Raw genomic sequence first — 12,739 nt, 5'->3', positions numbered from 1 at the left:
CCTGGTCCCTGGGATGCTTCCTTTGATTCTGTGACCCTCCCACATAGGCAACTGTAAAATCCCTTTCTGGGTTTGAGCGAGAGGGCATTGGGTTTCTGCCACTCCCACCCAAAACCCTTCAGAGTGTGCACCCTCCAGCTCTAGACGGTGGTGACTATCGCCTCCTCGATTAATGAATCTGTCTCTTGGACTCATTTGCAAATGAGAAGTTCCTGCAATCCATTTCATGCTTCGGACGATGGTGAGTCTGCCTCAGGCTATGCAAATTATTTGGTATGACCCAGAGCATCCATGAAGCCAAACGGCTCTCGATGCCCCTTTGGATGAGTCACCCACTGGACGTGTGCTAAAGACGGTGGTGCAGAAAAACTCCTGGGAACTATCTATAGAAAATGGATTTCTCTTTCTCATTACTAAAAGAGGATTCAACGTAGTTCAGTGTCTGCCTAGACCAACAGTGGTCACGCCTGGTGACTTTGCCTTTCAGAGGATACTTGGCACTGTCTGGAGACATTTCTGGCTGTCACAGCATGTGGGCAGTGCTCCTGACATCCAGTGGGTAGACACCAGGGATGCAAATGAATATCCCATGATGCACAGGAGGCCAGAGATGCAAATGAATACCCCACGATGCCCTGCCAACAAAAAATGATCCAGCTCTAGATATCATTTGTGCCAAGGTGGAGAATCCAGCTCTAAGTCCAAGCTCTGTCTTACTAATCCTTAAATGTCTTTCCTAGGCCGGTGGGTGTCAGCGAGGGGTGACTTCGCAGCCCCCACCCCCAACGCCTGCCCCCTGGAGGCACTGGCAATGACTGCAGTCATTCTGGTCACCACAGCTGGGCAGGTGCGATTGGCCTCTCCCGGATGGCAGGAACCTCCTACAACACGCGGGACCCATCCCACAACACAGAATCCTCCAGCCCCACATCTCAGTCGTGCTCAGGCTGGGAAATCCTGACCCAGAGGCACACATTCTCGCCAAAGGACGGTTTTCCTTTGTTCTCAATTAACCAAAAATGGACTTGGTATTTTTTTTAATGGAATCACACATCTAGCCTTTGCAACGTGAAGACATGCCTTTCAGCTTAGCATCCCCAGGCCACAGAATCCCAGGTGGGGCCCTCACAACCCCCTAGCCAAACTGAGTAAGGGGTTCTTTGTCTTTTAGGTGCACGCACTGAGGAGCAGGGGTCAGAAGTGGCTCTTCCCTGGGTCCAGGGAGCAAAAGGCACACATGTTCTGCCCAACTTTTATGGCTGCATTTAGGTTTCTGAGTGCTCTCACATCATTGCAAAGCATGGGGAGTGCAGAAAATAAATAAGGTTTTAAGCAGCAGAAGTTGCTTCTGACAGCAGATGGGCGTATGTGACGAAACAGTAAATGTGGGAAACACACATATACACACAGTACAACCAACATCTAATGCTGCAAGTCACCATGGGCTAAAAAATGATCCCTTCCCTGCTGACAATTACAATGCAAGGTACACAGTCTTGAAAAGCAAACCTGTGGGGCCAAATGCGTTTCAGAATTTGGGATTTTTTTTTCGGATTTTAGAAGGTGATGGCTTTTTTAAAAAAAATCGAAGTTAATTTATTAAAAGGATTCAAAGACCCCTTCAAAGTTTAGCTGCCTTCTGGACAGTTTTGGGCACTCATAATGGACATGTTGGTTTTCTACACCAAAGTATTCATTCTGTCATGCCCACCATTTAACCACTGGAACAACGGCCCCAAACTGTAACTATATGAGGTCATGGATGTTCACAAAACTTATTGTGGTGATCATTTCACAATATATACATATAGCAAACTATTATGTTGCACACCTTAAATGTATACAACGTTACAGGTCAATGATATCTGAGTACCCCTGGTATATGTATATATCTGCCATTCAGTAAAACTTCAAATGTACATGTATGTGTATATATGAAGGTAATGGTGAATATACACATATACAACATACGTAAAATACATCATGCCATGCATACACCTTGAGCAAAGTTTGGGACAGCAACCTGCAATCACACATATTAATATTTCTGCAGCAAAGCACAGTGAATATTTTGCATTCTGTCAGATAAATAAAGACTGTTCAACTTCACGTCACTTTTACATTCCCTGCTTCAGAACTAGTGTTGCTGCCCAACGAGTTACCAAAAAACCTGGGTTTGCAATCTTTTTTCTTTCCTCTTTGGTTACAAAGGGCCATGTATCTGTTCTGCAGAAGGCAGGGCTTGGAGAGAGGTAATTCAAGGAGTCAGGCGCTGGCAAAGCCCGCCTCTGCTGAAGGTTATCTTGGCCAAGCTCCCTGACCTCACCCAGACCCAGAGTTTCCTCATATGGGACAGAGGTGGCCAGGAGGGACCCAGGAGACTCTGGCTAGTGACTCATGTGACAAGCTGGGGCATCACCTCCAGCAGAACTGAGAAGCTGCCAGGAAACTGGGGGAAGGAGCTGAGAACAGGACACAAGGGCCCCCTTCCCGCCTCCTTCATGCCCCCAGGTGCTACTTTTCATTTCCAGTTCAGTGATTCTAAACAAAGGGTGTTTTCCCCACCCCCATGAAGCTTTTGGCAATGTCTGCAGACCATTTTGGACTGGGGGTGGGGGTATGCAATAACACCCAAGTGGGAGGTTCTAAACATCCTACAATGCACCGGACGGTCCCCCCGTCAAAGAAAGATGCTGCCCCAAAGATCAGGAGTGCTGAGAATGAGGACCCTGCTCTACCCCAAAGCTCTGCCTGCTGCATTTCACTTTTTTTATGAAGTACAGCTGATTTACAGTACTGTGTTCATTTCAGGTGTATAGCATAGCAATTCAGGGTTTTTGCAGATTATATTCCATTATAGGTTATTATTAAATATTGAATACGGTGTTCCGTGCTCTACAGTAGGTCCGTGTTGTTTATCTATGTTATACATAGTAGTTTGTACCTGTTAATTCCATACCCCTAATTTGTTCCTCTCACCACTTTCCCCTTTGGTCACCACAAGTTTGTTTTCTGTGTCTATGAGTCTGGTTCTGTTTTGTATACACACTCATTTGTATTATTTTTTAGATTCCACATATAAGTGATATCACATGGTATTTTTCTTTCTCTGTCAGACTTATTTCACTAAGCATAATAAATCCTCCGGGTCCACCCATGTTGCTACAAATGGCAATATTTCATTCTTTTCATGGCTGAGTAATATTCCACTGCATATATATATATATATATATATATATATATATATATATATATGCCACCACATCTTCTTAATGCAACTGTCTGTTGATGGGCACTTGGGTTGCTTCCGTGTCTCAACGATTGTCAACAGTGCCCTTATGCATTTTAAATACTTAATCTAGGTCAGCGGCTGTCATCTGGAGCTGAGCGGACATTGGGAAAGATCTGGAGACGTTTCTGGTTGTGACAGCTGGGAGGGGGGTTGACACTGGCATCTGGTGGGTAGATTCTGAAAACCCTCCCGTGCACAAGTCACTGCCTACAGCAACGCATCTTCCAGCGCTGCAGCTGACAAACCCCGGGGTAGACAAATTCACCATAAAGGAGATGCCCTGATGCCCCATCTGTGGACAAGACACACCCCGACCCGGAACCACGAAGACAGGAACGCTGGACCCGGGACCCATCCGGTTCCACCTGCGGGCTTTGCATAAGAGTTGGAAGTCAAGCCGGCTGCCCGAGATGAGAACCGGCGCTGCCTCTTCGCCTGCACTTCCTCCTGGTGATAGGCATTCAGTCATCCCTGACGCTGGCACTCGCAGTATTCGCCGAGTTTGGTTTCCCGTCTTGGACACCCTGAGAGGTAAGAAGGCGTTTCTGTTTCATCATCTACCTCTTTTAACACCTGCATCCCAAGGGTGCTAGGTAAGAGTTCGCTGACTCAGTGACCAAGTTTTACAGGGTTAATCTCCAAACAAGGCGTGGATTTTCATCAGAAGACAGGAGGCAAACAAAACAAGGGGGAGGGCGACTGGTCTGGAGAACACGGCTTAGGAGTTTTACCCACAAATTTTTAATGCCTGTTTCATTCAATCGTTTCAGGGATGCCTGACAATACTGTTTAGGTTTTAAATACAAACAGGAGACATTATGCTGTTTTTTTTCCTTTCATGCACTGAAAGCTTTTACATTTCTGAGTCCTGATAACATCGGTTGTTACATTATAATCTCATTATAAATGAGTATGGGGCAACATCTCAGTTGGCAGACACGAATGTTCCTGTAAACACCAATTCGGAGAAATAATTTGTCAAGTATCATCATGTGTTTAGTGAACACAGAGACTGCCCCTGGCAAATAACCACAGAATGCAGCAATTGTTCCATAAAACAGTTTCACCATTTTACATGACATCGTCTTCAACAATTGTTTTTATCACCCCTCTAATTCAGACTGCAAGCGTTAGCACAAAGGACAGAACTGATGCAGGCGTGAAATAGGGTGATACTCGGGTAAGAAGTAAATTAAACTTTTTTTTTTAAAAAAAGAAGTAAATTAAGCAAGAACTGTACGTCATCATTCATGCTGATCGTTCACTCACAAGATAAAGATGGAGGGTTAAGCTGAAAGGGGTTACACACATTTCTTAGTCCGTATCTTTTGGGAGAAAAAATCATACATGGGGTTGGTTCATAACAGGTAGACTCCATATGGCAGGCACCACAAAGGATACGTGGTCCCAGACGCCGACTTTCTGTAATCGATACACATTTCCAGAACAGAGAGGTTGATTTGTTTTTTCAGGCTCAACTTTTCAATTTTTTGTTTTGTTTTGAAATCAGTAAAAGAAACCGGGTCCTAGAAGCGGCAATGATCTAAGCGGCGGCAAGTTTGGGAATTTCTCCTTTTTGTTTGTTTGTTTGTTGGTTTAAATATATGGAAATTATCGCACAGCTAGCACATCTCCTTCGCATGAAATCCTGCACCATACACACTAGTTGCAGCAAAGTTACCCACTCCCCGCCCCCTCGATGCCAGGGAAGAAAAGACTGCTCTGGAAGATAGTTTCCACTGAAATCTAACCAAACTTCGTTAAGTGGCCTGTGACAAGATTATAAACGATATGAAAAATAACATTTTAACATTTGGCCATCGACTTCAGGAAATGGTTTGCCTATACAAATGTTTAGTTTTTAATATATCCGACCCTCATAGGGCCGTCAGAATTAAACCACAATGAACAGGAAAGAAAAGGGAAAAGAATGCAGCTGAGTGCTAAGGCAGACCCCCTTGGCCAGAAGTAACAGAAGTGTATGCTAGAGATCAAGTGCAGAATTTCACGGGGCCAACAGGCTAACAGTCACGCACACAGGCGAAGTGGATTTTGCAATTACCAGTCGCCTTAAATGAACCAAACAAAGCTCCTAAAATTGATACTGGAGAGGTTGATTTCTGAACCCCAGACTCACTCCTTTGTTAACCCAGCTCCTTCAGAAACACAGCCCAGGTAGCCAAACACAGCCCCAGACGCTGCAGGAATAAACAGCAAGTCCGAAAACTCAGCCCGCACAGCCACGAGAAGCGCTGGACTCCAAGGTCCCAAGGACAGATTCACTGATCTACGTGCGTGCCTCTCAGGTAGGCAGGAAATGTGCTTCTTTTGCACTTTCCGGGACACAGATTCTGGCGGCTCATGACAGATTTTGCATTTGTATATTTAAATGGAAGGATTTAGATATGACATGAAGAGATGGTTTTTTAAAAAAAGTGGAAGGGCTATTAACTCCTCAAACTTGTATGTTTTAGAAAAGCAAGAGGCGGTAAGCTTAGAAGGACACTGATCTTCCATGGAATACATTTGATGACAGAGGTATCTTGTTTCTATTCACTGGCTCTAGTTCAGAAGCAGTGGCTTTAAGATTTTGGTAAGTAAATGGATACTCAATTTCTCTTGTAAGTAAACGATGGCACAAAATGTATACTCACTTCCTCTTAAGTTTCTTAAGTTTCTAAGCTCTCCATCACGCTTTTTACCATGCTTGTGTTTCCAAAATACCACTTTCAACAAGAAAAAGAAAGAAGGAAAGAAGAGAAAGAGAAAGAGGGAGGGAGGGGGAAGGAAGAAAAGACAAAAAGAAAAGAAAGGAACAGAGGGAGGGATTGAGGGAGGACGGAGGATGGAAGGAAGGGAAAGAAAGAAAGAAAGAAAGAAAGTTAAGAAAGAAAGAGAAAGAAAAGAAAGAGAGAGAGAAAGACTACATGGCAAGCTTTCCTCTCCCTGAAGACCTCCCTGTTTCAGAGCAAACAAATGAATACATATCAGATAAACTGTTGCAGGTGGTTTTACAACTTTTCAGAAAATACAACACTACAGATTAAAAAACAGTCTTTCCTGAGTCCCACACCACACAGTTTAAAAGTCCAACTGCCACAGCTAAGACTTAACTCTTACCCCGCGTGCTACGTAACTTGCAGAAAGGGACCAAAATAGGAATACGCTGACGTCCTTTTAAGTTGTGCCACTAACCTATCCCCAGTAGCCATTTTCTGCCATCGTTTATCTCAATAGCTTAGCAGACGAGAAGCAAAAAAAGTTAATCCAACTCACCAGTCCTTCGGGGGCTTTCCAACAGAGCCATTCAGTGGGAGACTCACACAAGACGCCTTTTCTGCAGGGATCTCAACCAGCTTTTCCGACAACCGCCCTGGACAGCACTCCAGGCAAAAGCTCCCGGGCTTTGAACAGTCATTGGACAGCCCGGCAAAGTTATACTGACCGGCACTGGTCATAAAGTCATCACCAGATAATTGGTGAATCTATCATAAAAAAGTTATTTAACTGCCCATGTTTCTCCACAAGGTCTTCCCTCCTGCCCACGAGCTTCCTCTATAAATCAGAGGGGAGCTGGACTTCCTGAACTGAGTAGTCACCCCGTGGCAGTAATCAAAGTGACACACCCCCTCGCTCTGAATACTTCACTGTCATCTTTATCTGTTGGTGCCACGATATTGGGAGGGGAAGTGGGTGGGTGGGGGGGAAATGGACATTTACTCAAGAATACCTCGCTGTGCACTGGCTCCGAGCACTGCAGGGAGGTGGACACGTGTTGGTGGACATGGTGGGGTGGGGACACACGTGCGGACCACTGCTCTCCTATGGGGAGGAACTCGGGGCCCGGGTCAGGGCTGTCAGGGTGAGGGCTGTGTTCTGGACGCTCCGTGCACAGCCTGCTGCCCAGAGGTTCCGCATCCCTTCCCGTCCCGTGCCTGACACCCACGCACGTGGCACCCAGAGCCCCGAGGAATGCATTCTCTGCCAACACCCAGGGTGAGGAAGTCAGCCTGGCCGCCCTGAGGCTCGTGGGTGGAAAGCAGGCGTCGGGTCGACACAGAGGAAGTCAGCCTGGGCGTCTCTGCTCACACACCTTAGGGACACTGGTTCCCCAGAAAAGATAACTTCCAGCATCTCTCTTAGATTAGCATGTCCCCTCCCATCATTATTTTGTTTTCTTTAGGTTAAAAAAAACAAAAACAACAGCGTAAAGGCTACCTCTCCATCTCTGCTGTCATGATTCCACATCTATAAATAAAACATGGCTTATTTTTAATTATTTCGTGTGCCTCCGGCTCTTGGCAGGCACTCACGTAATTAATACATAATGGACCCGGTGATGATATGTTTCTCATTCTTAATGGTGACCCAGGAGGACAGTACAGTGAAGCCCGAAAAAAAATATTTTAACCTGAATAAGCATGAGTCAGACGTCACCAAACAGTGACATTTAGTCTTGGGGAGCAGGGGGGGCGGTGGGGGCGGTGTCTCTGTACAACTCGTTGGAGAGACGGTTTGTACCAGCTATGGTAAAAATGCCAGCACGTCCTGTGATGCTTCTGGTCACTGAATGCTTGAGGGCTCAAAGCTGAATGTCTAGTTTAGCAATTCTAGAACTCTGCAGGTTTCATTTAGGGCTAAGTCACCCTCAGTTAGGGTGAGGTTTGGCTGGTCTGGGAGGGGAGAGAATGAGGAAAGAGCTCCCGGCGTTCTGATTTATCACTCACCCCACCGCCAGCTGCAATCTGGTCCGTCCCTACGCGGAATGCGGAGGGAAAGATAAGGCCAAAGGGGCAGAGCGGTCCCCTCCAGCGGGTACCCTCGGGACATGGCTTCAGGACGCTGGAGGCTGACCGATCCCCGATGGGGCATTCCTGCGAGCTGTCCCAGCCGGACCTCTCCCCATCTACAACTCCTGACACCGGGGGTGGCTCCTTCTCGGTTGGAGCACCCCTCCCTCCTTCCAGGAGTAGAAGTCCTAATGGCTGCAAAATTCCCACCTGTCGGTCCCCATCGGTCACCGGGGTCAGCTGGTCATGCATCTGTGAGTCTCTGGCCTTGCAGACTTTGCCAGCCTGGTCACTCAGGCGGGAGGTGGCCCCTTGTGCCCCGAGGCACAGATCAGAGCTCACCCTCTCTAAGGGGTCTCGCTGAATCATCCTTACTGGGTGGAGGGTGAACAGAGAAGCCCACCACCCCGGGGAGGGACGGGATCCCAACGCTGAAGAGCCCTGTTCACAAGCCCCTCCTCCCTCCTTCATTTACGCCTTTGCCGCCGGCACACACAGCGCACGCGGTTCCCAGCTGCCTGCACAGACGACTCCTCGGGACTTGGTTTTCTCCACACCTCAGCCAAGGCTCTCCAGTTAGTACCTTTTCACCATTTCTATTCCCCCGGAAGGCTGTATCTTAGAAACTGGAAGGATGCCTTGGAGTCCGGCCGCAGGCCACCTGTGTGACCCCAGGAAAGTACGCTCTCCGGCCTGCCGCGCTCCAGGTGAGGTTATTCACGGGAGGTCATCGACCAGGCCACTGTGCCTGCGACAGAAACAGACGCTCCTTTCTGGCCAATTTTAGAGACTGAAAGCGAAAAGACGGCACTTGACGGGACTATGCTAACCAGTGTGATCGGAGGTCAGGGAAGGGGGAGGCGTAGAGACGACACTGTTCAGGGTGGGAGTCAGGTGAGCTGTGACATGCCTCTAACCACGCTGACCACCAGAGGAGCCCCCCAGGTAACACCGGGCACACCTTCTCACTCTGCACTCTACAGAGGAGGGCCCAGGGGAGAAACAGTGGGTCGAAAGTTCCAGAGTGCCCTAGGACTCGGGCACAGTGCAGTCAGTCAAAGATTGCAAGCAAAGACTCCTTCTATAAGGCTGAACCTAAAGACCAAGGCCTGGTCATGGGGGCCTCTGTGAGAGGAGCCAGCATCTCAAGGCAGACCAGGCACCCGGGAAGGAGCAACCTGGTCCTCGTAGGAGGGTCCTCTCTTGGCTGGAGGGAGCCTGGGGCCCCCGGATCCACTGTGCAGCTGCCCTGTTAGGATCTACAATTGCCTTCCTCTTGTCTCAGCTGCAGCGGCTTGGATCATCCTGGATGCACGGGGTCAGCTCTGCATACCGTCAGGCTGGGCTCAGCTATGCCCCAGCAAGACACTGCCACCTACTAAAGCCCAGGCATGCGAAAACGCCGCAAGCACTCTCCTATCTCCGGCCTGGAGACCTTCCGTGGTGATTTAACATGGAATCGGTCTTATCCAGCAAAGGGCGAAAATGCATGCAACCGCCACTCACAGAGTCCTCCCTCCATGGGCTGCATGCAGCGCGGACGGGGGCCGAGTGTCTGAGGAGGACGCAAAATTCTGGGCCATGTCAGGGCGAGAGTTTTTGGTTATTTGCAGGTTTTAGTTATCATGCACTGCCCGTTCTTCATAAGCTGGGCTAACCACAGCCCTGTCCGTGATATACTGCTTTTGGGAGCCTGAAGTTATAGCTTTATTATTAAACCCAAAATTGAGCCCTAGTAAATTACCTTCCTTTAAATGGCATTCTGGTTCCTCCAAGAGGAGGGAGTCACGGGAACTGACTGCCCTGGAGGTGGTTTCAGGGCACATGGCGGTAGGAAATGGGGCTAAAATATATGCTTTTTAAATGTTATTCTTTACACATTCATGTAACAGCAGCCAACAAACATACTCGACCAAAATATGCCCACAAAACAACAGGATACATTGACTGCAGCCGCCTCGTCCGTCTGCTCCGTTTAACCTATTACAGAACTCTCAAGCCTGGGCAGTCTTATTACACGTGTAAACACACCATGCATTGTAGAGAAAGAAATTTCACCTTAAGTCTCTTAATGCCACACACATATCTATTTACTCATAATAAAGGATGGTACATTAAGTCAACTGTGTTTCAGTGATAAGTAATGACTTTTTCCTCTTAAGTCCCTTAAACCCTCCCACATTCATATTCCTTATATATGATATATAACATAAGTACGTGAGTCTTTGTAAGTTGTATTTAAATCTTATGTAAAGACAGTTCCTTGTGTTTCTTACAATCACAGGCACAACTCAATTATTCACATACACAACATAAATGTGTGTGCATGTCTACATATACAGATACACAAACACGTGTCCCGTTCCTCTGATGATCCCTAAAGTCGTCACTCTTTGAGGTACTTCAGATTCCCATTCTGTACAATTTACTGCGTAATTTTACTTTTATTTCAAAGCTCTGGGTGTCCCAATGACTTGCTCAAATCCCAGATTCACAGTAATGATGCTTCAGGACAGCTGGTAGAGAGAGCCAGAGGGTCCCAGTGGACCCCAAGCACACCAGCAGTCTGGCATTTCTAAAAGCATGTTGGGGGCAGGGTGGGGGATCCAACCTAAGGGCAAGTTCACAGATACGACCTTCTCGTGAAACAGTGTGTGTTATGTGCTTGGGAAATGCTAGATCAAAAAAAAAACAAACCTGGGGAAAGCATCCTTGACCTCAGGTACAAAGACTTTTGAGTGGACAGGTGGCTTGAGGATTCAGGAGGGATGGTGCAAGGTGCACTGCTTTTTCCAGGCTTCTGTCATCTTGGAGAGGCGGGGAGAGAGGAGGCGGCCAGCAGCCCTGGTGTCACTCCCCACTGCTGTCTGCTTAACTGAGGTTGCCTGGGTCAGGCCACCCAGGAGTGAGGGGGCAGCTGAACAGCAGAAACCCCCCTCTCTGGGCCTGGCTGGGCTAAGAGCTGCTCAAATAAATAAGGGCACAGTCGAGCACCATGGCTGCTGCCTGACGCTGCCTTTATGGAGTTTCATCCAAATGGTGGAAGAAAGAATGGTGGAATTAAAATAGTACTTCTGTTTATTTTTTGCACCTTTATTTTTCCTTTTTTTCTCACGTTTTTGCTGGTGGTCTCCAAAAGATAGACAGACAGATACATAGATAGGCAGACAGACAGACAGAAAGAAAGAAAGAATGCATAGATGGGTGGATGGATAGACAGACAGACAGGGATAGATGTGAAGATAACAGCTGGAAAGAGATGGAAAAATACAGACAAATACAGATAGACAGATACAGTCATGAATATATTCGATTTTCACAAAAGATGTCTTTTAGGCTTATGGGTTTTATTACTTACGCACAGTCTAGGAAACTTTAAAATCACAGAGAAGAATCTAGAAACAGATAGTTCCGCCTGTTGGTTCCTTTACAGGAAGACAGACGCCACCCTCCCTGTGCCTTCTCAGGTGTGTGACCTGGGGCGACAGACTTAACTTCCCCGCAGCTCCGTTTCCTCACTTATCTGACAAGAAAAATGACATGGGCTGCCTCTCGAGAAACAAGACATTGTTGCTAACGCAGCAAGCACGTTCCCGTCGGCTGAGGGTTGGTGCAGATGACTACAGTGCTTAGGAAACAAAAAAGCCACTCTGAACCACGCACCAGGCATCCTGTGTCCTGGGGGTGCTGAAGACCCGCCTGGAGTAAATCTTTCCGAGAACTGACAGGGGGCCCTGCAGCTCAGACAAGCTGCCGCGTGGAATCACGGCCTTACCCACGAGCCAGGGGCCTCCTCTGGGGAAGCACTTGTGCTCGGCGAGGCTGAGCGGTGATGCTACCGGGGACAGGAGGTTCTGCGCTCAGGGCCCCGGGCAGTCCGCCTGTGAATGTGGGCAAGAGGCAAAAGGGACCATGGTGCCAGCACCTCCAGGCACGTCCATCCACGTGGGCACCAGCACCCCAACACTGCCCACAGCCCCTCTTCCACACCAGCTGTGTAGGGAAGCCTGAGCTTCTGGGTTTCCCAGCATCGTCAGGGAAAGATCTACCCTTGCGCCCATCCTGACCCTGAATGCAATGCAGAAGCCAGTCTCCTCAGGCTGGAGGGAGAGGGTAAGGCATGTAAGTTCCCCGTGGGTGGTGCAGAGCACAGCCTACAGGTACCTGCCTGCGGACGGACGGCTGCAGAGGATGGCTGTCCCCGGCCCGACCTACCACCCTACATCCACACGGGGTGGGACCCGCACCTCGCAGACCAGAAGAGGAGGGTGGGGCAGACACAGGTCATGGGGGGGCGGCAACTGGAGAGACAGAGCCCAGTTCTCCCAGGAGCTGAGCGACCCCAGCACAACTCTGTCACCTCACTATCTGGCATCGCTGAGGAAAGGGTTAATTAGCAGGACACGTAACGTTTGTTTTACAAGCACAGAGGGACACACTGTCTGAGCAGCAGTGAGCATGTTTTTGTCAGGAGGATGATGTAAAATGAATCAGTGAAATGGTTTAGCTGTACAAGGAGTCTGTTTTTAATTTTCCTCTCTCTCTTGAATCCAAGACAGAATGCTCTTCAAATTGGACTGTGAATTCTTAGGAGTCAAGGGATACGGAAAAGGTTACTGCAGATGTAGGTCACACCCTCTGAGATCTCAACCTGCTT

At 48.1% G+C, this 12,739-nt stretch overlaps 1 protein-coding gene across 2 annotated transcripts in view; it reads right to left on the bottom strand.

The window, feature by feature from the left end:
• STS (steroid sulfatase) overlaps positions 1–12,739 on the bottom strand; it is a 499,782-nt gene that overhangs the window by 479,021 nt on the left and 8,022 nt on the right. The window contains exon 1 of one of the 2 annotated variants that reach the window (XM_045523346.2): positions 6,569–6,823. The exons of the other annotated variant lie outside the window; for it this stretch is intronic. The gene's annotated coding sequence lies outside the window, so the exon portion shown is untranslated. Of the gene's footprint in view, positions 1–6,568; positions 6,824–12,739 lie in introns of those variants that run through there. 2 annotated transcript variants of the gene reach the window in all.

The sequence above is a fragment of the Camelus bactrianus genome, chromosome X (assembly GCF_048773025.1).
Source record: "Camelus bactrianus isolate YW-2024 breed Bactrian camel chromosome X, ASM4877302v1, whole genome shotgun sequence".
Lineage (NCBI taxonomy): Eukaryota > Metazoa > Chordata > Mammalia > Artiodactyla > Camelidae > Camelus > Camelus bactrianus.
The sequence above is the reverse complement of the archived record's forward strand: the minus strand, read 5'-3'. Positions and strand labels throughout refer to the sequence as shown.